The 25,245-nt window shown below is 45.9% G+C and overlaps 1 protein-coding gene across 6 annotated transcripts in view; it reads right to left on the bottom strand.

Annotated features, from left to right (window-relative positions):
* The window catches only part of HIVEP3 (HIVEP zinc finger 3), a 262,326-nt gene extending 240,784 nt beyond the window's left edge, over positions 1–21,542 (bottom strand). For 5 of the 6 annotated variants that reach the window (XR_013393729.1, XM_077932051.1, XM_077932054.1 and 2 more), the window contains exon 1: positions 18,767–19,555. The gene's annotated coding sequence lies outside the window, so the exon portion shown is untranslated. Of the gene's footprint in view, positions 1–18,766; positions 19,556–20,414; positions 20,558–21,019 lie in introns of those variants that run through there. The other variant, XM_077932050.1, reaches the window with a different exon arrangement.
* Positions 21,543–25,245: the final 3,703 nt, after the last annotated feature.

The raw sequence follows: 25,245 nt of genomic DNA, 5'->3' as shown, positions 1-25,245 counted from the left end.
AAATGGAAACTTCCAACAGCTGGGATTTTAAATAGTACTTATGTGCTTCAGTTTTACAGCCCAAATATCCAGTGGTTTTCTGTGGGAATTCCCCCCCCCCCAATACTTGTGCAATTACCAGTAAATATGAAATATTGTATTATTACTTTTTAAAGAAAAATAGAGTTCTTTAAAGAAAATGCCATGTGGTATCCAAAGCTCACTTGCTTAAAATAAATTTTGCAGCACAATCCTAATGATATCTAATCAGAAGTGAGCCATGTGGAATTCAGTGGGGCTTCCTCCCAGGTAAATGGGAGAGCAGCAGTAGACAATCAGTTGTGTGGCTTTTACTCAATGGAATGAATCCACATAAATTTCCGAATCAGAAAAATTAACAGTTCATAGATGAGAGATGGATAGATAGATGATAGATAGATAGATAGATAGATAGATAGATAGATAGATAGATGATAGATAGATGATAGATAGATAGATAGATATAGATGATAGATGGTAGATGGTAGATAGATAGATAGATAGATAGATAGATAGATAGATAGATAGATAGATGATAGATAGATAGATAGATAGATAGATGATAGATAGATAGATAGATAGATAGATAGATGATATAGATAGATGATAGATAGATAGATAGATAGATAGATAGATAGATAGATAGATAGATGATAGATAGATGATAGATATTACCCTTCCAATTTCTATCCATCACAGACAGTACAAACTGTCTCTTGTAAAGAAGCTGTCACCTTCAGCTAAGGCACCAGTATTAACAGGAATTCTTAAAAGATAACAACAAACCAAGTGTTATTTAAGTCTTAAGTAGTCAAAATAAGCTGTTTTTCAACAGTTTATCTATCTGATCCATCAGCTAATCCATCAGCTATCCCATCCATCAGCAGCCCTATTCATGAAGCATCAGAAGCAACCTACTTTTTAGGACCCACCTTAGTTCTTTGACTGCAGGCTATTTTAAACTGTTTTCAACACTGTGTTTCAACTGTTGTAACCTGCCCTGGAACCTAAGAGTGAAAGACAGGTAAGTGATTGTGGTGGTGGTGGTGAAGATGATATTGTACAGGGCTCTGTTTCCAATTTGTTTTCATTTTTCCACCTGAATCTCCTTTTGGGGGTACGAAAGATCTTGGATTGGCCCATTCTTGTTTGCTGCTTTTTGTCTTGTTTTGTTTCTACCACCTAACTGGAAACATGTGCTTGGAGCCAAAGGAAGCTGGACTCATGCCTTCCTCCAGATTTGTAAATGGACTTGGGACTCTTCAGACCCCCCAAAAAGTATGTACCCTCGGGGTAAAGAGCTTTTTAAGGAATCTCTGTTTCTTTTATGTTTTGAAATCAAGGGATCGGATTTCCGAATAATAAAACTGTGTTTAAATGCTGCAAACAACCCCTGGATCACAGCCTTCTGCATGTACCGTGAAAGAGCTTTAACTGGCAGTAGCCAAAGCAGGGACTGCATCCAGGGTCTCACAAGTTCTCATCAGGAATCCTCTTCCATGGGAAAATCCTTATTTGCTATGCTTTTATAATGGATTGTAGTAACTGCTGTCCAAAGGGAATTTTGTAGACCGCCAGAGGCAGGCTAATGGAAACATACAGTGGTACCTCAGGTTACATACGCTTCAGGTTACAGACTCCGCTAACCCAGAAATAGTGCTTCAAGTTAAGAACTTTGCTTCAAAATGAGAACAGAAATCGTGCTCCGGCGGCGTGGCAGTAGCAAGAGGCCCCATTACCTAAAGTGGTGCTTCAGGTTAAGAACAGTTTCAGGTTAAGAATGGACCTCTGGAATGAATTAAGTATTTAACCTGAGGTACCACTGTACAGTGGTACCTCGGTTTAACAACAGTCCTGTTTACGAACGATTCGGTTTACGAACTCCCCAAAACCAGAAGTAGTGTCCCAGTTTGCAAACTTTACCTCCATCTAAGAACGGAATCCGAATGGTAGAAGGGCACCAGCAGTGAGAGGCCTCGTTAGGGAAAGCACACCTCAGTTTAAGAACAGTTTCGGTTTAAGAACTGACTTCCAAAATGGATTAAGTTCGTAAACTGAGGTACCACTGTATACTAAAATACTAGGCATTATGCTATTTTCAGGTGGATTTTGTTTTATATAAGGCACGGCTCTATGCCTACAGAGCTAAGAAGAGAGGACAGGCCCATTTGGAACAGCAGCACGTAGGGCTGGGCATGGGGAACAGGAGAGAAATTCAATTCAGTTTACATTTAAAACTGAATCTATCAGATTTCCACCTTTCCAAAACACAATGAGAACAGCAAGCCTTCAAAACTGCACATATCCAGAAATTTGTGATGCACTTCTCAAACCCAAAAATATTTACATATATGCACACATTACGTAAAAGTGTGCATAAAAATGAATATATGTGTAAGAACAACATACCAAAATGCTTTCTTGTTTGTTGCGAAAATGTGCAAGTGTATACAAAAATATGATTTTAGGAGTAATCTACACTAAAACCCTAGAGGATTGGGGGGGGGGGGTATTTTAAAAAAATAATAATAATCACAAGTTGCTGTGGAAATGTGGAGAGCTGAATGTAAGACTGGGGGGGAAATCATAAACTGAGAGGACTGAAATTGACAGATCCATCCATCTCTAGCAGCAATTTCCATCTGTTGGATTTTAAACATGGAAAACAGATGGCTTGAATGCTAGGAGGTGGGTTTAAAACACACACACACACACACACACACACACACACACACACACACCACCATATTGGCCCTGAGATCCCCATGCAAGGTCCAACTATTAAACACCTGGCTTCACATTCAGTTCTTCTATATTTTAATAATAAAAATAAGTTCAGGTACATTTCCCAGACATTAGCATCCAACCCTTCTGATTGCAATGCATCTCTTTTCATTTTACAGATTGATAAATACTTAACCTGGGGTAGGGAGAACCTTTTTTCCAACATTTGCTATTGGCATGCACTAATACTGCATCTTCTAGAACTGCCAGCCATAGCTGACCAATAATACAGCATAATGAATTTCTATCCAACTATCCTTTCTTCACTGTGACTTGCATGGAAGAGATGCCCTTTTCAGCTCATTTCAAGAAAGCGTTTATTACGCTGCCTCTTCTTGCAGTGAAATACAGCAAGTATGTTGCCATTATATAAATCTGTGTCCAGCCAAATTTAGAATGCTGTGTTTGGTTCCGGTTAAAAGGTAAAGGTAAAGGTACCCCTGCCCATACGGGCCAGTCTTGACAGACTCTGGGGTTGTGCGCCCATCTCACTCTATAGGCCGGGGGCCAGCGTTGTCCGGAGACACTTCCGGGTCACGTGGCCAGCGTGACATCGCTGCTCTGGCAAGCCAGAGCCGCACACGGAACGCCGTTTACCTTCCCGCCAGTAAGCGGTCCCTATTTATCTACTTGCACCCAGGGGTGCTTTCAAACTGCTAGGTTGGCAGGCGCTGGGACCGAACAACGGGAGCGCACCCCACCACGGGGATTCGAACCACCAACCTTTCGATCGGCAAGCCCTAGGCGCTGAGGTTTTACCCACAGCGCCACCCGCGTCCCTCGGTTCCGGTTACCCCATCTCAAAAACAGTATTGCATAGCTGAAGCAGGTAAACATAAAGGAGAAGTGAGGGTACAGGGAACCAGGCAGAGGGCCTTCTAGGTAGGGGCACCCTCCCATCAGATGTCAAGGAAATGAACAACTATCTGACTTTTAGAAGACATCTGAAGGCAGCCCTGTTTAGGGAAGCTTTTTTTTATGTTGGATCTTTTATCATGTTTTTAACATTCTGTTGGGAGCAGCCCAGAGTGGCTGGGGAAGCCCAGCCAGATGGGCAGGGTATAAATAATAAATTATTATTATTAAATTATTAAAGCAGCTTTTAAAAGAATGATCAGAGGATTAGACCAGTTTCCAATTTGTCAACTCTAAAGCGCCAATCAGGGTCAGCCTTAGGGGTGGGTGCTCACCCTGGGCACCAAACTGGCAGAGGTGGCAAGCTGAGCTCATTGTTGGTTGAGTGTACTCTTTGCAAAGAGACAGAGTGAAAAAAGGAGGGTATTCAAAACCAAAACCAAAATGCACACACACACAAAAACTCTACAGCAGGGGTGGGAAAACTGTAACCCTCCTGATGTTGTTGCCTTATTACCCCCATCACACCTGGTCAACATAGCAGATGGTCGGGAACGATAATCCAGCATCTCCACTCCTCATCCGCAAGTTGTCTGGATACTAGTCTCCAATATGAACTTCAACAGGACAAGGAAAGAACCACAAAGTCCAAATCCTGGATAGGTGATCCCCAACGAGGGAGGTGGGGTGGCTTTTTAACCTTTTCTGCTTTCTCGGGCAGTATTTTCTCTCTTTCATTTGTTCTAGAGGAAGGGGAAATCAGTAAACCAGTTGCGGGGCTGATCTTCTGGAATGGTGCAGGAGGAAATCCAGAAAAGGTAACTGTCTTGCCTCGTGTGGCTCTAAATGTTCCCCTGCTACATCCCCAGAAGTAACGATGGCCAAAGGTCAACAGTGGCAGAGCTCTCTGCCAGAAATATAGAAAAGCATCCAAGAAGAGACTTCCCTCTTTGCCCCAGAGATCCACAGTATCCTACAGCCCCTAAGACACCCTCCATAAGTTTGACCTATATAGATAGATAGATGATAGATGATAGATAGATAGATAGATAGATAGATAGATAGATAGATGATAGATAGATAGATAGATAGATAGATGATAGATAGATAGATAGATAGATAGATAGATAGATAGATAGATAGATAGATAGATATAGATAGATGATAGATAGATAGATAGATAGATAGATAGATAGATAGATAGATAGATAGATAGATGATAGATAGAGTATATACTCTCTCTCTCTCTCTCTCTCTCTCTCTCTCACTGTATATATTTAATAGAAAATTTCTGTTTTGTTTTTGTTAAAAATTAGCGGAGCATGGGTTGACTGAGTTGACATGAAACAAGCAGCAATAATGAGAGAGAGCTCTAAGAGACCAGTTTCAAAATTATTTCCTTTATAACTTTTATTTATTATTTTCAAAGATAAAAATGCAGTCACCTTGTCCACATTATGAAGATATATAATGTAACCAATCCAAAATACCCTGCTGAAGTGATGGGGAATGTTGTCTTTAGTTCTAATAAAAAATAAAACAGTTTTATTGCAAAAACAAACTTTGTCAAGGCTGTCAATCTACCTTGTCTAAAATGATAAACAGCAGCTAACTAACACTTCACTATAACTCAGCAGGCAAGGCATGAAAATGGGATAACGTTAAAATAAATTGTAGATGAAAATGTTGCTATCTTGGGTGATGGATTTCCTGAAATAAAGAATGCATTCAAAAACTGATTGCTACAAAACTAAGCAAAAGTAAAACCTGCAAGCATTCCATCGTCTTGCTTAGTGCAGATGTGGAGACCCTTTGACCCTCCAGATGTTGATGAACTACAACTCCAATCATCCCTGAACATTGACTATGCTTGCTGGGGCCGATGGGAGTTTTAGTTCAGCAGCATCTAACATGCCAAAGCTTTCCCCCACCACTGCCCTAGTGCAATAACCCCATGCAGAAAGTGAACTTGTAAAGCTTTGGTTTGTGCAAACTGCAGCTGAGTGGCTGAGGAAAAACAGGTTTCAGGAGCTGTCAGTCACAACGGATTGGCTAGCCTGTGATACGAGCCTCTCACCCGCCATAACAGATAACCAGTACATTTTGATGAGCTTCAAGTTTAAGGAAGCACCTTCACCACTGACATCTGTATCTGGAAATGTCAGGAGAGTTCGTAGTGCTGCCCAGACATTTAGGAAGACGCTGTTCAACTTTGGTATCATCTATGTACTGCAGGACATCTCGTGAGACCAGTAGGGCCTTTCTTTTACACTGCTAGGTTTCACAATCCTACAGAAGTCACACAACTTGGGAATACAGCAAAAGTGACCGGGGTGAGGTGGGGGGTGATGAGTGCCAAAAGCACTCCCAGTCCAGAGCGCTATTTCACCCAGGGCCAACTCTGGTCACAATCCCACACATACTTTTTTGGGATTTGGGCTTACTAGAATACAGTCATACCTCAGGTTACAGACACTTCAGGTTGCGTGTTTTTGAGTTACGGACGCACCAAAACCCGGAAGTACCGCAACGGGTTACTTCCAGGTTTTGGCGCTCGCGCATGCGCAAAATCACTAAATCAAGCTTTGCGTGTGCGCAGAAGCTCCAAATCACATCCTATATTTGATTGATGGTTGATCTACTGTATTATTACTGTTTAAAGTGAAAGAAAGAGTATGGGTAGTTTGATAGTTAAGAGTGCTGGACTAGGACCTAGCAGACCACAGTTCAAATCTCCACTCAGCCATAAAAGCTCACTGGGTGACCTTGGGCCAGTCGCCATCTACCTCACAGGGTTGTTGTAAGGATAAAATAGAAAGGGGGAGAAACTCCCAACTTGAAGGAAAAGGGGGAATATAAATGTAATACATAGATATATTTATAATACAGAGGTACCTCGGGTTACAGACACTTCAGGTTACAGACGCATCAGGTTACAGACTCCACTACCTCAGGTGCCTCAGGTTAAGAACTTTGCTTCAGGATGAGAACAGAAAAAGCACGGCAGCGGTGCGGCAGCAGCAGGAGGCCCATTAGCTAAAGTGGTGCCTCGGGTTAAGAACGGACCTCCAGAACGAATACCTGTAGGTGCCCAGATGTTGTTGAACTACAACTCCCATCACCCCTCGCTAGCAAGGCCAGAGCTCAGGGATGATGGGAGTTGTAGTCCAACAACGTCTGGGGACCCACAGGTTGAGAACCGCTGCTGTAATTTAATATATATTTTCACAGCTTTGGGGGTCCTTTTGGCCAAACAACGCCAAATAATAATTAATCATAACAATAATGTATAGATACAACAGGGAGGAAAACAAAACCGAGGTATTATGTAGGTTTATAAGGCTATGGCTAGCCCTCAGACAGCACAGAGAGAATTTTTCCTCCCTCTCTCATCACACCACAGCTCTCAGTCACTCAATTAAGTTAATTGACAACACATTCAGGATTGACAAAAGAGCACTACTTCAGACAGTGAATAATTAACTTACAGCGATGGCATTACGTTAGATGGCTTTTTTAAAGGACCGGACAGATTCATGGAGGACAGGTCTCTCAAAAAGACTATCCGCCTCAACAGTTTATATAGAGCCTCCATATTCACAGGGAGTCTATCTCCAATTACCAGGTGAAAAGGACAAAGGCCAGGGAGTAGGCATTGGCTTGAAGTTTGCATTGTGAATTCCCATAGGCACTTGACTGGCTGCTGTTGGAAGCAGAAAGCTTGACCTTCAGAGCCCGAGTCTTTGCCAGGGACTATTAAGAACATGGCATAAGAAGAGCGCTGCTGAATCAGACCAAAGGCCTATCTAGTCACTGAATCTAGTTCTCACAGTGGCCAACAGTGCGCTCCTAGAGAATTTGTAACCCTATGCAACATTCAGCTACTCCTGCAGTTAAATATGGGGCTGGGTTAAGCACTTGCAATGTGTATTTGCATCCCTTTGGTTGATTAAACATCTGGCCTTTAAAAACCCAGGGGAGAGGGTCTCAGTTCTGTAATTAGTTGGCTTAGCTGGGTAAGGCCCTCTGGTGTCACTGAGAAGCTAAACGCCATGCTCTAGTTTGGTCACAGTCTTATACTAAAGCTTTAGATCTGTTTAAGGTGCTTAGGAAACTCTAAGCCATTTTATTGGTACAAGCTGTTTAGCTGATCTGGGGGTTTAAGGTTAGCTTAAGCGGCTTAAAACAGCTTCAGCGCTTAGTCGTGATTTTAAAATGCTAAAATGTGGTCATGGGACCCTCCGGAAGTGGTTGCCATTGTATGAGGGCTACAGTGGCCTTGATGCATAGGTCCCGATAGCAAACTCAAGTCTCCAAACACTGACCCTTCTGTAGCCAAAAATGGCACAAGAGGGGAGTGTCAGAAGATTTGAAGGAATCCCAAGATTTGCAAAAGTAACCCCTCCAAAAGAAATTAAAAACAAAACGGGGGGGGGAGACCCTAAAAACAGCCTGTGGCTAACACCATGTGTCCACTGCAGGGAGGGGAAACAGAAATGGAGTATCCTGGAAAGGGCATCTCTCCTTACCCCAAGATGGCAAATGTGGTACCCTGTGCAAAATTACGAGCTTGTGTAGGGAAGTAAGAGACTTTGACTACACAATTATTATTTTCAAGCTTTTAGGATCATTTTTCAGGTGTGCTCCTCTGAAGGGCAAGTATGTAATTTTCCCCCGTACAGTTTTAGAAGGTGCATGGATGGTTCTTCTGCAGTGATCAAATGTGGTGGCCGCATCCAGCAGCAGAATTCAGGCACAAAGACAGCAGATTTGCCAAGGTTCTTTTCTGGGTGTGTGTTTTTTTACTTTGTGGGTTAACTCCATCATTTGGATATTGCAACCCTGGCAACAAAATGGGTTACTTTCTTCCTGTTCCTTGCTTTATTGCAGTATTTATATAGTGCTTCTCACAAGCTTATCAAAGCAGTGCGCAAGTTTGAATGCAAAAATGTGCTCTATGTGGGGTTTCCCTTGTGCTGCCTTGCCTACAAGTTTCAAATGGGAAAAGCAAAGCAAGCTATATCCACGCTTAGATTCCACATTATACTCACGGTGGACATGAAACAGAGCTTGGATTTAGCAGACCAGATGAGGACCGAAGTAAAGAATTGAACTGGAATGACACCAAGCGGATCCAAAACAGATCGGCCTGCTTCCAAAGGCTACAGAGGCAATGCAATTCTTGCAGTGACTGCACACTTCTGGTTGGCACTTGTCACATTCCTACCAGAAGCAAGGCAATTTCATTTCACCCATGCCCCACCACCGCAGTTTTTTATCAATCCTAGTGGCTCTTGCAATAGTGATGAGTAGTCAAAGAAATAATCACACCCAAGCAACAAGGAGCAGGGAATCCAACACTCAGTAATTGAAGGCAAAACAAGTTTAGCAAAGCATCTCTAGATCGATCCATGTCTCAGGCTGGAGATAGAGAAAGGCAAAAGTCCACCATAGTCTCCTGCACACAAATATGCATGATTGTGGGAGGGTGGGGAAAAAACATTGAAGAAGCCAAGCAGCCTTTAGTAAAGGTAAAGGGACCCCTGACTGTTAGGTCCAGTCGCGGATGACTCTGGGGTTGCGGCGCTCATCTCGCTTTATTGGCCAAGGGAGCCGGCGTACAGCTTCCGGGTCATGTGGCCAGCATGACTAAACCGCTTCTGGCGAACCAGAGCAGCGCACAGAAATGCTGTTTACATTCCCGCTGGAGCGGTACCTATTTATCTACTTGCACTTTGATGTGCTTTTGAACTGCTAGGTTGGCAGGAGCAGGGACCGAGCAACGGGAGCTCACCCCGTCGCAGGGATTCGAACTGCCGACCTTCTGATAGACAAGCCCTAGGCTCTGTGGTTTAGACCACAGCGCCACCCACCAGCAGCAGCCTTTAACCTGAAGCAATTGCTATAGATAGCTTATTACAGAGGGCATGATATTTTCTAACTCCAACTCTTATCATTAACAAAGTGCAGAGCAGCGGGAGTTCAAATTTTCATTTCAGGTACCAAAAGAAGTATATCAATACCTAAGAATGATGGAGGAAGGATAGGATATTTTTTGTGGTGAGAGTTTTCTTTGAAGAGAGAGTGTCTCGCCATGCATGCTACTAGCCCAACACAAATCTACACCAATTGTGCTCTTTAAAAAATAAAGCCTCGACCTCTAATCCTAAAGTGTCCCCAATCTTTGGGAACCTGGGGGCAAATCTCACTTGCCCAGGCAACAAGAGGAGTGGCAATTTGTAAGCCTAGGAGTGAACCCTGTCAACTCAAAAGTATCAATGCCCCTACTGTTCCAAGTACAGTCATAGCGTAGGATGCAGACAGCTGCTGCCCAGCCCTGCCCTCTCTCTTCCTTACTTCTAAATAAAATAGGCCATGAGGCCATGCAACCTCATTGGCCCCTGGAAGGAGAAGTCTGAAGGGTGCACAAAATGGAACCACCTGGTTGAAGCTAAGCAAGTGAGAGTATCAGAAAGCACCTGGATACCAAAATACACCACCTTGAGCACCTGGCAGAAAGGTGGGATATCTTGTAGTTGTTGTTTAGTCGTTTAGTCGTGTCCGACTCTTCGTGACCCCATGGACCAGAGCACGCCAGGCACCTCTGTCCTCCACTACCTCCCGCAGTTTGGTCAAACTCATGCTGGTAACTTCGAAAACACTATCCAACCATCTCGTCCTCTGTCGCCCCCTTCTCCTTGTGCCCTCCATCTTTCCCAGCATCAGTGTCTTCTCCAGGGAGTCTTCTCTTCTCATGAGGTGGCCAAAGTACTGGAGCCTCAGCTTCACGATCTGTCCTTCCGGTGAGCACTCAGGGCTGATTTCCTTAAGAATGGATGCGTTTGATCTTCTTGCAGTCCATGGGACTCTCAAGAGTCTTCTCCAGCACCATAATTCAAAAGCATCAATTCTTCAGCGATCAGCCTTCTTTATGGTCCAGCTCTCACTTCCATACATCACTATTGGGAAAACCATGGCTTTAACTAAAACAAACATTGATATAACCTTTGCAAGCAACTCAGAGAGAAAACATGATGGGCATGCAGGTATGATAAGAGAAATTTGATTTAGGAAAAATATGCATACTGCTACCTTCTAAATTCACACCTTTCAGAATTCTGCAATGCAGTTCTCCACGTGTATAAAAATGCAGATATGTGTGCATAAAAGTGCATATATTGGAGAAAATAGCACACGGAACTGCATTACATTACGGGAAACGGCATACAGAAGTGCATTATATTAGGGGGAATTGCACAGTAAAAAGTGCTGCTGAATTGGTATGACTTCTTTTAAGAAAATAAATTCCAAACTTATATGGGTATGTACCAAACTGAATTTAAGATTGTGTTGGGGGGGAATAAAGAGAGACACAGAAACTAAAACTGATGGATTCACTCATACCTTAGTGACAAGTACACCAACAAAATCCCTAAGCATCCAACAAAAGTAGCATGGAAGAACCCAAGAACTGAAGTAAGAAGCTGCCATATACCAGGTCAGACTATTTATCCATCTAGCCTAGCCCACTTTGACAGATGGTAGCTCTCCAAGGTCTGAGGCAGAGGTCTTTCTCTGTCTCGTCACTGGCTACCAGAGCCTTTCTCAAAATTGACTCTCAACCTGCAAATCATGTGCAGATCTGCCACTCATCTCTTTTCCACCCCCTATAGTGTCCATAGGTCATGTTGCCTTTAAAAATCACCGGAGGTCTAACCATATTTGCCTTTTTCAAATGTTTATAAAAATAAGACATGTCTCCCAACATACATTTTCAAGGGTTGTGGACAAGTTGATTGATGGCATCTCTGCAGCTTCTGCTGAACACCATAGACAGTGGTGGTGAGCAGGCTCAATGCTGTTTCTCTAGTGATGGGCAAAGAGAAGTCCACATCATGGACAGTCAAGGTCAACTCAGTGCTTACAAACATTCCCTCTTCTAGATGCCACACAGTCAACTTTGTCCTCGGACCCTTAGGAGAGGCTTCGTAAAATGCAGAGGGATATAGAAGACCCCATCCAGGAGACCAACATTTCCCACTCCCTCCTGTTTTCAGACAATATTACCCCCTAGGAAATCGGCAACCAATTTTCTGCTGTTTTGCTTGGAATTTCTCCAATCTTCCAAAGGAGGTTGCCACTTATCTCATTGGGTCTCACCAGTAAGCATGGATTATGGGAAACTGCAGAGAGAACCTTGTGCTCCTTCCCACCAACCACACTTCCCAGACTGCCTTGAGAACACAAGGTAATGTAGCGTGATTCCCAATGCATTCCAATGGCCAGCAGGGCACAGATTGCCTTCCACCGCTGAAAGCAGCAGGGGTTAAGAAAAACTGGGAAACTCTTGGCTACCTCATATTAGCCCCCCACCAACAGCCCCACCACACACCAAAAAGAATTAGAGAAATTTATTCCCCTCCCTTACCCCAATGATTTTCAAGGGAGTTTCGTTTCCTCTTCATGGTTGAAAAGGGTGTTCTTAACAGAGCTTCTACTCCTCCCACCTTCCTTCTGCAAACAGTTCTTAAGATCCAACCCTGTATTACCAGCTTTCCTATTAGACCATTATGATTAGATATTAGATTAATATTATCTGCTCTTTGCAGAGTTAATATCAGTTTCAAAATCTGGGACTTTGGTAGGCAACCAGCGTTTACAGAACCCAGGAAGATATTCAGACTTCGGAATTAAAAAAGTGTTTCCTTCCCATCACGCTTCTGTTATGTAACACGGTAATAAATACTCAAGATGTACAAAATCACAGCTAGCACTTCCACTCGGCATTGTCAGGGCATGCTTTCACTTTTATGTTAGCGAGTTGCATTCCAACCGAATGAGTTGGAATTTAGTTTCCACACACACACACAGTGTCCCCTATAAAAACTGACTTTCCGGGAGATTCCTGAACTGCAGCACCATCCATAACTTTTTCTGTTTTACACATTTGTCCTAATGCACCCCCAACCACCCTCCGAAGAAAAAGATTATGGGCAACACTGGCTATGGAGCATCCATTCGAGCTGCTCAAGATTATAATCGTATTATTAATTACACATATTCTACCTTCCTCCAAGGAGCCCAAGGAGAAATGCATAAAGTTAAGAGCCAACCAGATGCCCATCGGGAATGTGATGTGAGTGGAACAGCACTGTTCACACTTGCTTTACCCAGCAATTCAGAGGCATATTGTCTCCGGCAATAGAGACAGAAAACTGTTCCTCTCACCATATTATCCTCATTTCTCCTAGGAAATGAGCAGGACCTAACTGTTGATATGGCCACTGTATACATGACCCATACAGAAACCAAGAGGAGGCTGCTTTAAGTGTGATCTAGTGTGAGGAGAAAGGAGAACCCATCAATTGTCTAAAGGAGCCAGTCCTACCATTCAGCAAAGTGAGGAAACAGAAGTGTCTGCTGGAGCAGCATCCAGAATCAGGGCTGAACTTTTAATTCTAACCACCCAGAACAGTTTAGATAGATAAAACTTTATTCGCATTAGCCAATGGCCATAGCAACAGTAAAACATTACAGTATACGCAGAAAAGGAAATTTGATATAAGAGCACAATTTAAAGTCCTGAATCAGCAGTCAGTTAGTGGCCCTCATTCTGATTGCCCCTGCTATGAACCCAGAGCAGTTTTCTGAAGCCTTTTGATGGACCAGAACTTAGGCAGTCATGAGCCATTTGACATCACGCGGTCTCTTCTGGCTAAAGGATGTGACACTTGGCATGCAAGGCTTCCAGTTGAGGCTCTCAGGTTTTGTGGAGCAATAAGACACTTGCAGACTTTCTGACCCAGCAGCACCGTTGCCAGAAGATGACGGTTGTTTTGCCAAACTCGAAGCCACACAAAAGGCAGTTTGTCACTTCGTCAAAGAGTCAGAAAGCAAAATTGCACAACCATGTTCCAAGTTAATGTTTTCCTAATACTTTAGGGAACATGGATGCCTAAGGAGCATCATCAAGCAAAGTCACTGTTATTCTACGAGAGAGAAAAAGAAGAAACTGGGGCCCAATCTACTGCCAGCTGAAATCAATTGCAAAACCACCGTTTTACATTTTACATCCTTACAACAAATTCTGTGAGGTGGATTCAGCAAGGGAGGAGACCAACTGACCCAAGGCCACCCACTTCATTGCTGACTTGGTATTTGAACTTGGGTCTCTCTGGTCCTAGGTCCTCATCAGACACTCTCAGCACTACTACTCCAGCCTTCCGCAAACTGCTGCCCTCCAAATATTTTGGACTACAATTCTCATTAGCACCAGCTGGCTGGTGCTGATGGGAGCTCACAGCAACCAAAATGGTGGCCATGCTCTCACAGTTAAAAGAATGGGAAGTTGGACTCCCATATTTTGGTTTCAAAGTGTTGGAGGGTATGATACCATTGTACAAAACCCTGGGGCATAGCAGTGATAAAATAACACCCATGCTTACAAGAGCACGGTGCAGTTACCTTTTGCAGATAACTGAAACTTTGTGGCACCAAGCATAGCAAAAAAAGTGTACTGTCCCCAATTCCATCCTCTCCTGGTGGACCAAGAGAGTCTCCTGGAACACTAGGCCAATGGCAAAAGAGCCACCATGTCTTCCATTGCCATGGCAATGATGGGCCTCAGCCAAGTCAGCAGAAGGAACAGCACAGCCATGTTACCATGGCAATGCCAGCCATGTTCCTACAGGAAACTGGAGAGGAGGACAGGAAGTGGGAGGATGCAAGGCTTGCCTGCAGGTATTTAAAGGCAGGCAAGCCAAGACGGAAGACAACTCCAATATGGCTCCTGGTGGGCTCTGCAGCACAGAGCTCATATGATACAATACACCTAAAGCACTATTATATATATTTAACAGCCACGGCTTCCCCCAAAGAATCCTGGGAACTGTAGTTAGTTAAAGGTTCCGAGAGTTATTAGGAGATTCCCAATTCCCCTTCACAGAGCTACAATTCTCAAAGTGGTTTAACAACCAGTCCTCTTTCCTGGGGAGCTCTGGGAACTGTAGCTCTGTGAGGGGAATAGGGGGTCTCCTGACAACTTTCAGCACCCTTAACAAATTACAATTCCCGGGATTCTGTGTGGGAAGCCATGACTCTTTTAAGCGTATGGTGTGTGTGGATGGATGGAGAGAGAGAGAGAGAGAATGAGAATGAGAGAGAGAGAGAGAGAGAGAGAGAGAGGAAGAAATGGGTGACTCAACCCCCGCCCATCTAGGGGCCGAAACTTAGAAACACAAAGCTGTGACTCAAACATATTAATGTGTGTAGAGCAACTAATTGTCCCATATTAAGAATGGGGACATACAGTGGTACCTCGGGTTACATATGCTTCAGGTTACACACGCTTCAGGTTACAGACTCCGCTAACCCAGAAATAGTACCTCAGGTTCAGAACTTTGCTTCAGGATGAGAACAGAAATCGTGCTCTGGCGGCGCGGCGGCAGCAGGAGGCCCCATTAGCTAAAGTGGTGCTTCAGGTTAAGAACAGTTTCAGGTTAAGAACGAACCTCCGGAATGAATTAAGTACTTAACCCGAGGTACCACTGTATTCAGTTCCTTTTGGCGAAACTAAGAAGTTATTTTAAAATGATAATATTCAGAATTCAGGCGTGGGAGTCACTGAACACAGCTGACATCAGAACAATTTCATGGACCTTATTACCTCATGATCTGAATGGTTAGCAACTTGCCCTTCAACTCATGGAATGACAGCAGTACCAATTACACAACTAATGGCTATAAAAAATGTAAGGGGGCAGTTCATCCTGGATGCAAGAGTCCTCCACTTATGCATTCATAATATGCATATACCGTATTTTCCCGTCTATAAGACACCCCCATGTATAAGATGCCCCCTATTTGGGGGGACTCAGATTTAAGAAAATGGGGAGAGATGGCCCTGTGTATAAGATGCCCCCTAATTTTTTATATTATTTTTAGGGGTGAAACCTAGTCTTCTATACAAAAAAATACAGTAGTTGCTTTCACCGTGGCTAGTAACCATTGTGATGTTGTTGTTGTTTTGCTATGCTATTATGAAACTTACTATGCTATTGTTTTGCTATGTTGTTATGAAATTGACTTTGTTGTGTTTATTTGAAATACATCCCTTTTTCTTTGTTGCAAGCCGCTTTGAGCATGGATTTTTTTTGGGGGAGGGGGGTAGAAAATTGACACACACAAAAAACAGTTAAATGGGTGGATACTTGCTCATGTAAATGTCCCTGGCCAGAGGTCTGCACCACCCAGCACACACATCATCACAATGGATCAGAAAATCTACAAATACCAGTACAGTGGTACCTCAGGTTAAGTACTTAATTTGTTCCAGATGTCCGTACTTAACCTGAAACTGTTCTTAACCTGAAGCACCACTTTAGCTAATGGGGCCTCCTGCTGCCGCCGCACCACCGGAGCCCAATTTCTGTTCTCATCCTGAAGCAAAGTTCTTAACCCAAGGTAGTATTTCTGGGTTAGCGGAGTCTGTAACCTGAAGCGTGTGTAACCTGAAGCATATGTAACCCGAGGTACCACTGTAACTGTAGAGGCAGGTTGCACTGCAAGAAGACCCAATGGGTTTCATGCTGGATCCAACTCCTTGTGAGGGCTATACTCAACAAAAGGAACAAACAACAAAAGGAACAAATTTAAACTATGCAATACAAACTTTTTTTAAAGGCATCTTTAATGACTCTGGTGTTAACCAACACCAAATGTTTCCCCTGCTGAAGACCCAAATGCTGGCAAGCTAGACTGTGACCTTCTACCAAATGTGGTTTTACACTCTGTTACTAAGCATGTGATAAATTTGCCTAGATTAGGGATGGGGGAACTTGGCGTCTCACAACACCTGCAAGGCCCAAACTCCCATCAGGCTCAGCCAGAAGGGCCAATGGCAAGGGGTGGCACGACTCACAGTCCAAAACCTGGAAGGTCACATGATCCACATCCCCGGCCTACTCCTTGTTTACCAAGCGTAATGAACACCTCGGCGGAGACAATAGGCTCAGATGACTTTTATATGAAGACGCAGGTTAGGACGACAATAAGCCTATATTTGTTTTGTTAAAAGCGCCTTTGGGGACATTCATTTTGCCAGCAGAATACAGTGGTACCTCGGGTTAAGTACTTCATTCGTGCCGGAGGTCCGTTCTTAACCTGAAACTGTTGTTAACCTGAAGCACCACTTCAGCTAATGGGGCCTCCTGCTGCCGCCGCGCGATTTCTGTTCTCATCCTGAAGCAAAGTTCTTAACCCGAGGTACTATTTCTGGGTTAGCGGAGTCCGTAACCTGAAGCGTCTGTAACCTGAAGCGTATGTAACCCGAGGTACCACTGTATATCCCCTGTCGATCACAGTCATGTGAATGGTAAACCCCAACAAGAAATGGTTAACTGATCAGAAAAAAGCAAGCCCCTTTTCCCTCTTGTATGGAGTTCTCATTAATCCAATACAGTATAAGGTAGCACTTGCTTACATTGCATCTGCCTCTCTGTTGTTACGTAATAACTGGGCCAATTACCACCCAACAATCGACTTGCCAGATTGTGCACTCGGGTGCCCTTTTTTTTTTTTTTTTTTTTGCCTCCAACTGAGAACAGCCCTCTGCAGTCTCTGCTGCAATCACAGCTTTGCAGTTCCCTTGAAACCCAGCAGGGAAAAAGGAAGGTGGGGGGGGGGAGGAATCTCATGCATGGGTAAAGATAGGCAGTCAAGCAGGTACTGCATGAGGCTGGTGGATAAAGGTTGTCATCTCCTTCTGCAGGGCTTTTAGGAGCATCTTCCCACAGGGCAAGACCCTGGAAATCGACCCCGGTGAATGCAAAGCCCAAATGCTGCTGAGATGTCTCTTGGATATGATCATATCCAGCAGCTTTGGTGGTGGGTCAATTGGGGGGGGGAGAGAGAGACGAAGGGGTCCCCGGACAGAGATAGGGCATAAGCACAAGAGTCAGACACTGGTGCAATACACTGAAGCCAAGGCCGCACATCTGCGCTCAGCAACCCAAATACAACCAGCAGGAGGGAAACACTTCCTCTGTGGTCAGTCATTTGCACTCAACTCATGGGGGGCTGCAGGGAGAGGAGCTTACAGCGCCATCCTACCCATGCCTACTCGCAAGTAAGCCCCAATGCATTCAGTGGGGTTTGCTCCCAGGTAAACCTTAGCCTTCCACCACCGGACTAGCAGCTGCCCACCCTTCCTGACAGCAAGAGACACAACCACATAACTCAGAGACCTCCTTTGGAGCCACTGGCAAAATAAACGAAGCCTGGCTACACCAAGCAGAGGAGCAGCGCATCCACAACACGGCTCCTTGATCAGATAGATCACTGCAGCAGCGGAGGGCAGCAGGCTCCTGGCAACATTTCCCCAACAAGCACAAGGCGAAAGGCACCGCCAGCCTCTCTGCACGCAAGCGGTATGCAAGGGGGGAAACTGCACATATTTGCAAGTGAAGCTGCATAGGGAGGCCTGGTCACTTTGCAACTTGGTGTGCCTCACTTCTCTGGCTCCTTCTCTCTCCCTCCCCCCCCCTCTTTTTTATTTTATTTATTTTTTTGCAAGATCATTCGCCCACCTGAGACTTGTTTTTGGCCCTCCTGTGGCCAGCAGGCCTCCTCAAACATTCCCTCCACACACACACACACACCCCGCGGCCCTCCCCGGCGCACGCTCCAACCCCCTATAGACCACCGACATAAACACCACCTTTGCGCAGGCCTTCCTGGGCGCAAGGCGCGGAGAGGGTTAACAGCCGCCGATTGACACCGCAAGAGGTTACTTCAGGCACCCAGGCACCAGCCCTGCAAGAGGAGCCACCTCGCAGGCTCAAACCCACCCAGGGGAGACACACACACACAAACACACACTTGACAACAGTCCCGAAAGGCAGCGAGGAGCGTCCTGTTAAAATAAATAAATATAAAGGAAGAAAAGCAACCTGACACCTCTTCAGAAGCCCAGGCAAAATGGAATCTGCTGCTGCTGCTGCCTCTCTCCACCAGCGAGGAACAGCGGCTGCGGCAGCAACAGCAATAGTCAAAACACACACAACGGCACGAGGGGGCAGCGAGATAAATGGGCGAAACACCATCGCCTTACCTTGGCTGCCTGGCTGCAAGCAGAGCCCGATCCCCTCCACTTTCGCGATTCTCACGATGCTGGCAATTTCCTGAGAGGCTCTGCAGCCTCGCTCTCCCCTCCTGGAGGAAGCGTTCCGCTGAGCTGCCGGGTAGCTTATTTCCTATTCTTTTTAATAACACCTGTTTCAAAAAGAGGTGGCGGTGTGGGGAGAGGGAGGGAGGGAGGGAGGGAGGGAGGATCGGGGATGGGGATTATTATGTCATATTGCTGGGAGAAGAAGGCGCGCGATGTTTTCCTTCTCCGAGGGAGGAAGGGGGAAGGCAGGTCGTTCCCCCCCCACCCCCAACCCTGCCCTGATGGTTTGTAGCTCAGCTTCAAAACAAAATCAATGTGGGAAAGAGAGAGGAGGGGAGGGGGGGAGAGGAGAAAAAGAAGAAGAGGGGGGGGGACCACAACACCCTAGGCAAGCTTAATCATGGGAGATTGTGCAGTTTGTGAGCATGCTCCAGCCGGAACCAATCCTCCTCTGTTATTCTTCGGAATAAAAATAATCCACGCTGGAGAAGAAGGAGAAGAAGCCCACGCGGAAGCTTCTTCCTGCCGCCTCTGGACAGCGAGGAATAAATTCCGCCCGGAGAAGCCGCATCACAATCGGAATTGCTGCTTGCTTTCCTTTGCCTCCTCTGCTTCTAAGAGGCAAAACAGCCGAGCTTCTCCGTCTATCTCCGCGGCGGTGGCTTTTTCATTTTTTCTCTCTCCTTCCCCCACCCCCCGGCTATCTCTAGGCCTTTTGGAAAGAGGTTTGAACCTTTTAAAGATACAGTACACCGATTAGCCTTTTTAAGGGAGGCCGGCGGAGGTGGAGGGTGTCGGGTCTTTTAGTGGAGAGGGAGGGGGGCCTGGCTGGCTGGCTGGCCTAAAATACCCAAGCAAGTGCCACGCCACTGAGCGCCAGAAGCGGGCACCGTGGGTGGCGAGGGGAGGAGCCGGGGAAGCGAATGCTTTACTTTCTCCTTCTTTTGCAGCCGTCTCCAAGACTTTCCACTCACGTCCTACTTGGAAGTAAGCTCCCTTTGCATTTGATGCAACTTCCTTATTATTATTGAAAACAAAACACCAAACCCTCAGCAGTCGAGCCCTCTGGATATTTATCAATGGAAGTGTACTGTACTTCAAAGCAAAAGGAGGCGACAATCCTTCACATCCGCTTCCTTGGGAGCAAACCCCGCTCAACTCAATGGGGCTTGGTTCCAAAGTAAGGCATGCACACGATTGCCCTGGTGGTAGCGGACTTCCTCCAGTGCAAGGCTCAGGCTGCGATCCCTCAGCGTGTTCATTTACAAAGCAAAAGCAAAAGGCCGATCCCTACGCCTGATCTCTCGGAAGGAAGCCCCGCTGTATTCAAAGGGTCCAGTCCAACTTCATGGCGCAACCAGGCTGCGCATTGACTGAAGGATAATGTTCATTGAGCAAACTAGTGGGGATTTGCTTATGCATAAGCTCTCATAGAATTGCGCTTGTATCTCTTTTGGCTTGGCCACAGAATTTTTTCATGCGTTTACACGTATTACGCTTAACTAGGGGGTAAGTTTTCCTGAACACAGTGGAGCTTACTTGCGAGTAAATATACATAGCCTTGCACTACAAAGCTGAAATGCGCATTTACCTGGTGGTTAAGTTCCGTGGAGTGCAGTGGGGTTTACGATCCTAGTAACCACGCAGGGGATTGCTTCGCAATTGAGTTGCCTTGCAGCAGAGTTCAACGGGGCTTACTCCAAAGTAACCGTGCGTCGGATTGCCGTTTTACTCCTGAGTGAATTCAATAGGACTTTGTCTGAGTAGGCATGGCTAGGCTTGCGCTGTTTAAGAACTGTATCACCCCAGCTGCTGGTGTTATCCTCAGTCGCCTCCTATTGGTATGCGGCCCTACAACACAATCCTGCACGTGTAACAAGAGCCAATACTTGTCTACGCAGAAGTAAATCCTAATGACTTTAATGGAACTTGCTCTCTGCTAAGTGTGCGTAAAATTGCAGCATTAATCGGCACTCACACGAAAAGAACTATACCCACCGCACATTTAAAGCATATTTCTGCCCCACCCCAAGAATCTTGGGAAACCAACACACAAGATTACTTCCGTCGTGTCCACACACCCATTTTCATTGTGTGGGGGGCAATTAAAATGACCGCTGCAGTCTAACCACCCACCCACTTGGTGTAGGTTCATTTCTTGTTGCAAACCGACCACCCTACTCAAGGACAACTTACCCTGTCAAAAGGAGGCTGAGGTGCTTTTTGAGAGGATTTCCCCCTTTCTCTTCCCCCCGCCTCTCCAAATTTGGCCACCAGAACCAACATCAGCCGCCAAGCCACCCGTCGCGATCCAAACCGATGCGCCAGCTGGGTCCACTTTTTATTGTTAGGATGGTTAGTGGAGCAGCGCGCGCTTTGCGCTCGGATCTCCGCCTCTGTACTGTTCAGCAACCCTAATGACGTCCCGGGAAGAAGCCACGAAGCCCCTGTGCCGCCCGAGGCGCCTTAAGGAACTTGGACGAAGACCTGAGCTGCTCTCTGGGCACGGGCTCCGACGCCTCCCTAGGGCCGCTCCATCTTTCTCTTCCGGCGCCGCACGTCGAGCCGCCGACCCACCACCGGACCGGACTCATCCCACAAACGCCCAATCTTTCGCGGGTAGCTGGGTGGGTGTATCCCTCAATCCCAGGCCTCCCCAGCAATCCTTAGGCTTCGGACCTAGTTTCGAGCCCAAAGCTCAGCCCCAGGAGACAGGGAGGGGATGGGCCTCCGGAGCACGTGCAGAGTGCATCGGCCACGCCAGAGCTTTCTCGGAGCCCTCGAGGAGCACTAAGCGGTGGTTTGGAGACAGTTTTCCAACAGCACCAAAACTCAGCACCAAAACAGCACCAAAACTCAGCACCAAAACCCCATCTAATTGGGGTTGGTGGGCGTCTGCTGAGCCCGTTGACCGCAGCAGGTGGGCGGGAGCTCCATAGAGAACATGGAGACCTGTTCAGAATCTGTTTTCAAATTCGAGGTAGCTTCCGGGCATGTGCAGAATGCATTATACAGCCGCGGGGAGCGTTTTTCCCAAGGCCCTCTTCATAGGAGTTGAGCCCTGGATGTCCTCTCTCTCTTCTTGCTTCCCTCCTCCCTCCCTCCCTACTTGCCCGTCTCTCTCCCTCTCTCTATCTTTTTTTTTTTTTTTCTTTCAGCAGGACGAAATTATCATATTCCGTGTCTCGCTGCTCCGGCGATCGCCAATTGGCTGCGGGATTGCAACCGGAAATGTCAACAGCCTCTGCTCGGCTGGCTACAGCGGCAGCGCGCCTGAGCTCAGCAAAATCTTGGCACCGACGGCTGCCGTTCCTCCTCTCTCCCCTGGGTTCGCGCGCTCTCGTCCACCCAGTGTCAAGTCACTGTGTCAATCCAGGCGAGAGAACCTTCATCAAAAAGGGGTTTAGGATTGGCCAACGCCTCGGGGGGAAAGGGAAAGTGCAACCAAGTCTCTCCCTAACCATCTCCAGACTCTGGTTGGGAATCTGCTGCTCTGATCGTCCAAGCGAGGAAGGAAGAGAAGAACACAAGGCCTCTGGTCCCCAAGGAAGGAGAGACGTTTCAGTGATAAGATTTCTTACCCGCCCTTTGCTTTGGGTTGCAAGAATATAATCTACAGTGAGAAAACATAATATGAAATGATGCAAGAATATACAGAGGGTTTTATTTTTATTTTTTTGAACTATTAAGCAGTTTATAAATTGTAGAAGTTTTTGATTTAAAAAATACAAAGCAGTTTATAAATCATAGAAATGTGGAGTTGGAAGGGACCCCAGGGGTCATCTAGTCCAGCCCCCCAAAATGTGGGAATCATGGCTAAAGAATTCCTGAAAGATGAGCATCCAACCTCTGTTTAAAAACCTTCAGTGAAGAAGAGTCCACCACCTTTTGATGGAGTTCGTTCCGCTGTCAAAAAGCTCTTTCTCTTAAAATGCAAAGAATTTTAGAATGATTTAAATCATTTTTTAAAAAAATAACAAAAGAGAAGCATACAAGAATAAAAAGCAAAATCATTCCAAATGGAACAGAAGAAAATAAACTCAGCAATAGAGGCGGGGGGGGGGTCTCACAAAAGAACATAGCTTAAACTATAGCTCAGTCGGTAGAGCATGAGACTCTTAATCTTAGGGTCATCCATGGGTTCAAGCCTCACACTGGGCAAAAGTATACCTGCATTGCAGGGGGCTGAACTAGATGACCCTCATGGTACCTTCCAGCTCCACGCTTCTCTGATTCTATGAAACTGTCAAAGGCCAGGGTAAAGTGGTGTGTCTTCAGCATAGACAGAAGCTATGGAATGAAGATGCCGGATGCATCCCTGTGCAGGAGGGAATTCCACACTTTAGGGGCTGCCACAGAGAAAACCCTTTCATGAGACATTTTGTGGGTGGTAGAATGGCCAAGAGAGGCCCCTTTGCCGATCTTAACACTTGAGAAGGTCCATAGAAATGGAGAGTGACTTTCAGATGTTTGTGGTATAACTTGTTTAGTGCCATAGGCATGCGTATGAGCAGGGCAAGTGATTGCCCTTCCTGGGTGAACTGTAATTCCCAGGTTCCCAGGTTCCGTTTGGGGCAGGAAGCAATAGGTTTCTTGCATTGGTAGAACCTGAGATATCATAGAATCGTGGAGTTGTAGATTTGGAAGGAACCACCCGGGTCATCTAGTCCAACGACCTGCAACGCAGGAATCATTTGCCCAACGTGGGGCTTAAACCCACAACCTTGAGATTCAGAGTCTCATGCTCCATCAACTGAGCTGTGAGACAAAATGTGTAGGCACTGACTGATTGTTTGTGAAAAATCATTGTCTTAAAAAACCCCTGAAAGAGCTATCCAGAACTTTAAAATATTTAGAGCAGAGGTCAGGAATAGCCTGGATTTTCTCTTTCCTGCCAGACCAGCTTGCTTTTATCAGATTTCACAAAAACACAAGAATTTAGGCTATGTCAGACTATCTCTACTCAGGGTGAATCTGCAGGATCTTCTGCCTTGCTGCATGAGACCTTTCACTAAAGATCCCAGGACTTCAACCTGGAGGCCTCTGCTACAGAGATGAGGTTTTTATTTCCCTGTTTCCATCTTTTAGGGCAGGAGTGGAGAATCTTTTTTGGCTCAGCAGGCCAGATCCTTATCAGGTCAACTTTCATAGGCCGAATTTGATGGGTGGGTGAGACCACCCACCTGTCAATCTATCACCTGACATCACAATGACACTAGGTGATTGGGAGCTTGGAAGTTCCAGAGTTGGTGAGTTATTACTACCAGTTCTCCAGATCGAACTCAGCTTAGTCAGTAGAGCACATCACTCTTAATATCAGGGTCGTGGGTTTGAGCCCCATGTTGGGCAAAAGAGTCCTGCATTTTGGGGGGTTGGTCAGTGTTTCCCAACCTTGTGCCTCCAGCTGTTTTTGAACTACAATTCCCATCATCCCTGACCACTGGTCTTGCTAGCTAGGGATGATGGGAGTTGTAGTCCAAAAACAGCTGGAGGCCCAAGGTTGGGAAACACTGGACTAGATGACCCTCGTGATCCCTTCCAACCCTACAGTTCTATGATTCTATGACCTTTCAATCCCTAAAACCACCCTGAATCTATGGGGTACCATATGGACCATCTTCTGGCATCTTCACATTAAGAATTAAGATGAACTTGAAGGCATTTGGCCAGTGCCTTTTATCTATTTTATGCAACACAAATTTGGCCAGCAGGCACATTTTGAATTTTGAGAGGGGGGCACCAGTCCCAAAATAGCTACCTAATGGTATGGGATGTCATGAAGCAAAATTAGAGAGACAGCCATCTCCGACAACCTGATGCTTACCACAGCAGCTAGGTCCTGCTGGCCCTGATTGTGGAGATCACACAATATTTATTGCAGAGAGAAAGAGAGAGACCATTGCTGTCTAATAGCAACGGGCAGCATTCCTTAGTACCAGAAAAAATATACAAGGTGGCCACATCATGCAGCGTTTGCGTGACGTCACAGGTACGCAGCGCACCGTTGCTGCCAAATATTTGGCCCAAGGCGGTGCCTCCGATACAGAGGACTGCACGACAAATATTTTTCCTGAACACTCTGTACTATTCAGCATCAGGGTTAGGCCCCTGTGTCCTTAAATCCCTGACAGCCTCACTATCTAGAAAGCTGAAATTTGGTACACTATATGGACTTTCAGTTTCTCTCAGTTCAGTGGCGGAGCTTCATGCTCCGGCACCGGGGAGCAGAGAGCAGGTGGGGGTGGGCCTGGCGTGCCTCCTGGGGTCGTGGCGCGCCGCGCTAAGGGGTGCCCAGCGGGGGGGACAGCTGCAATGGCACCCCACCGGGATCGTGCTGCCGGGGGTGGTGTGCTCCCCTCACACTCCTCTTCCCCCGCCAGTGTCTCAGTTTCTCATTTTTTCCACCCTGAGGTTCATATTTC

This window comes from Podarcis muralis, chromosome 7 (assembly GCF_964188315.1).
Source record: "Podarcis muralis chromosome 7, rPodMur119.hap1.1, whole genome shotgun sequence".
NCBI classification, from domain to species: Eukaryota; Metazoa; Chordata; class Lepidosauria; order Squamata; family Lacertidae; genus Podarcis; species Podarcis muralis.
Note: the sequence above shows the minus strand (reverse complement) of the source record. Positions and strands in the feature narration are given on the sequence as shown.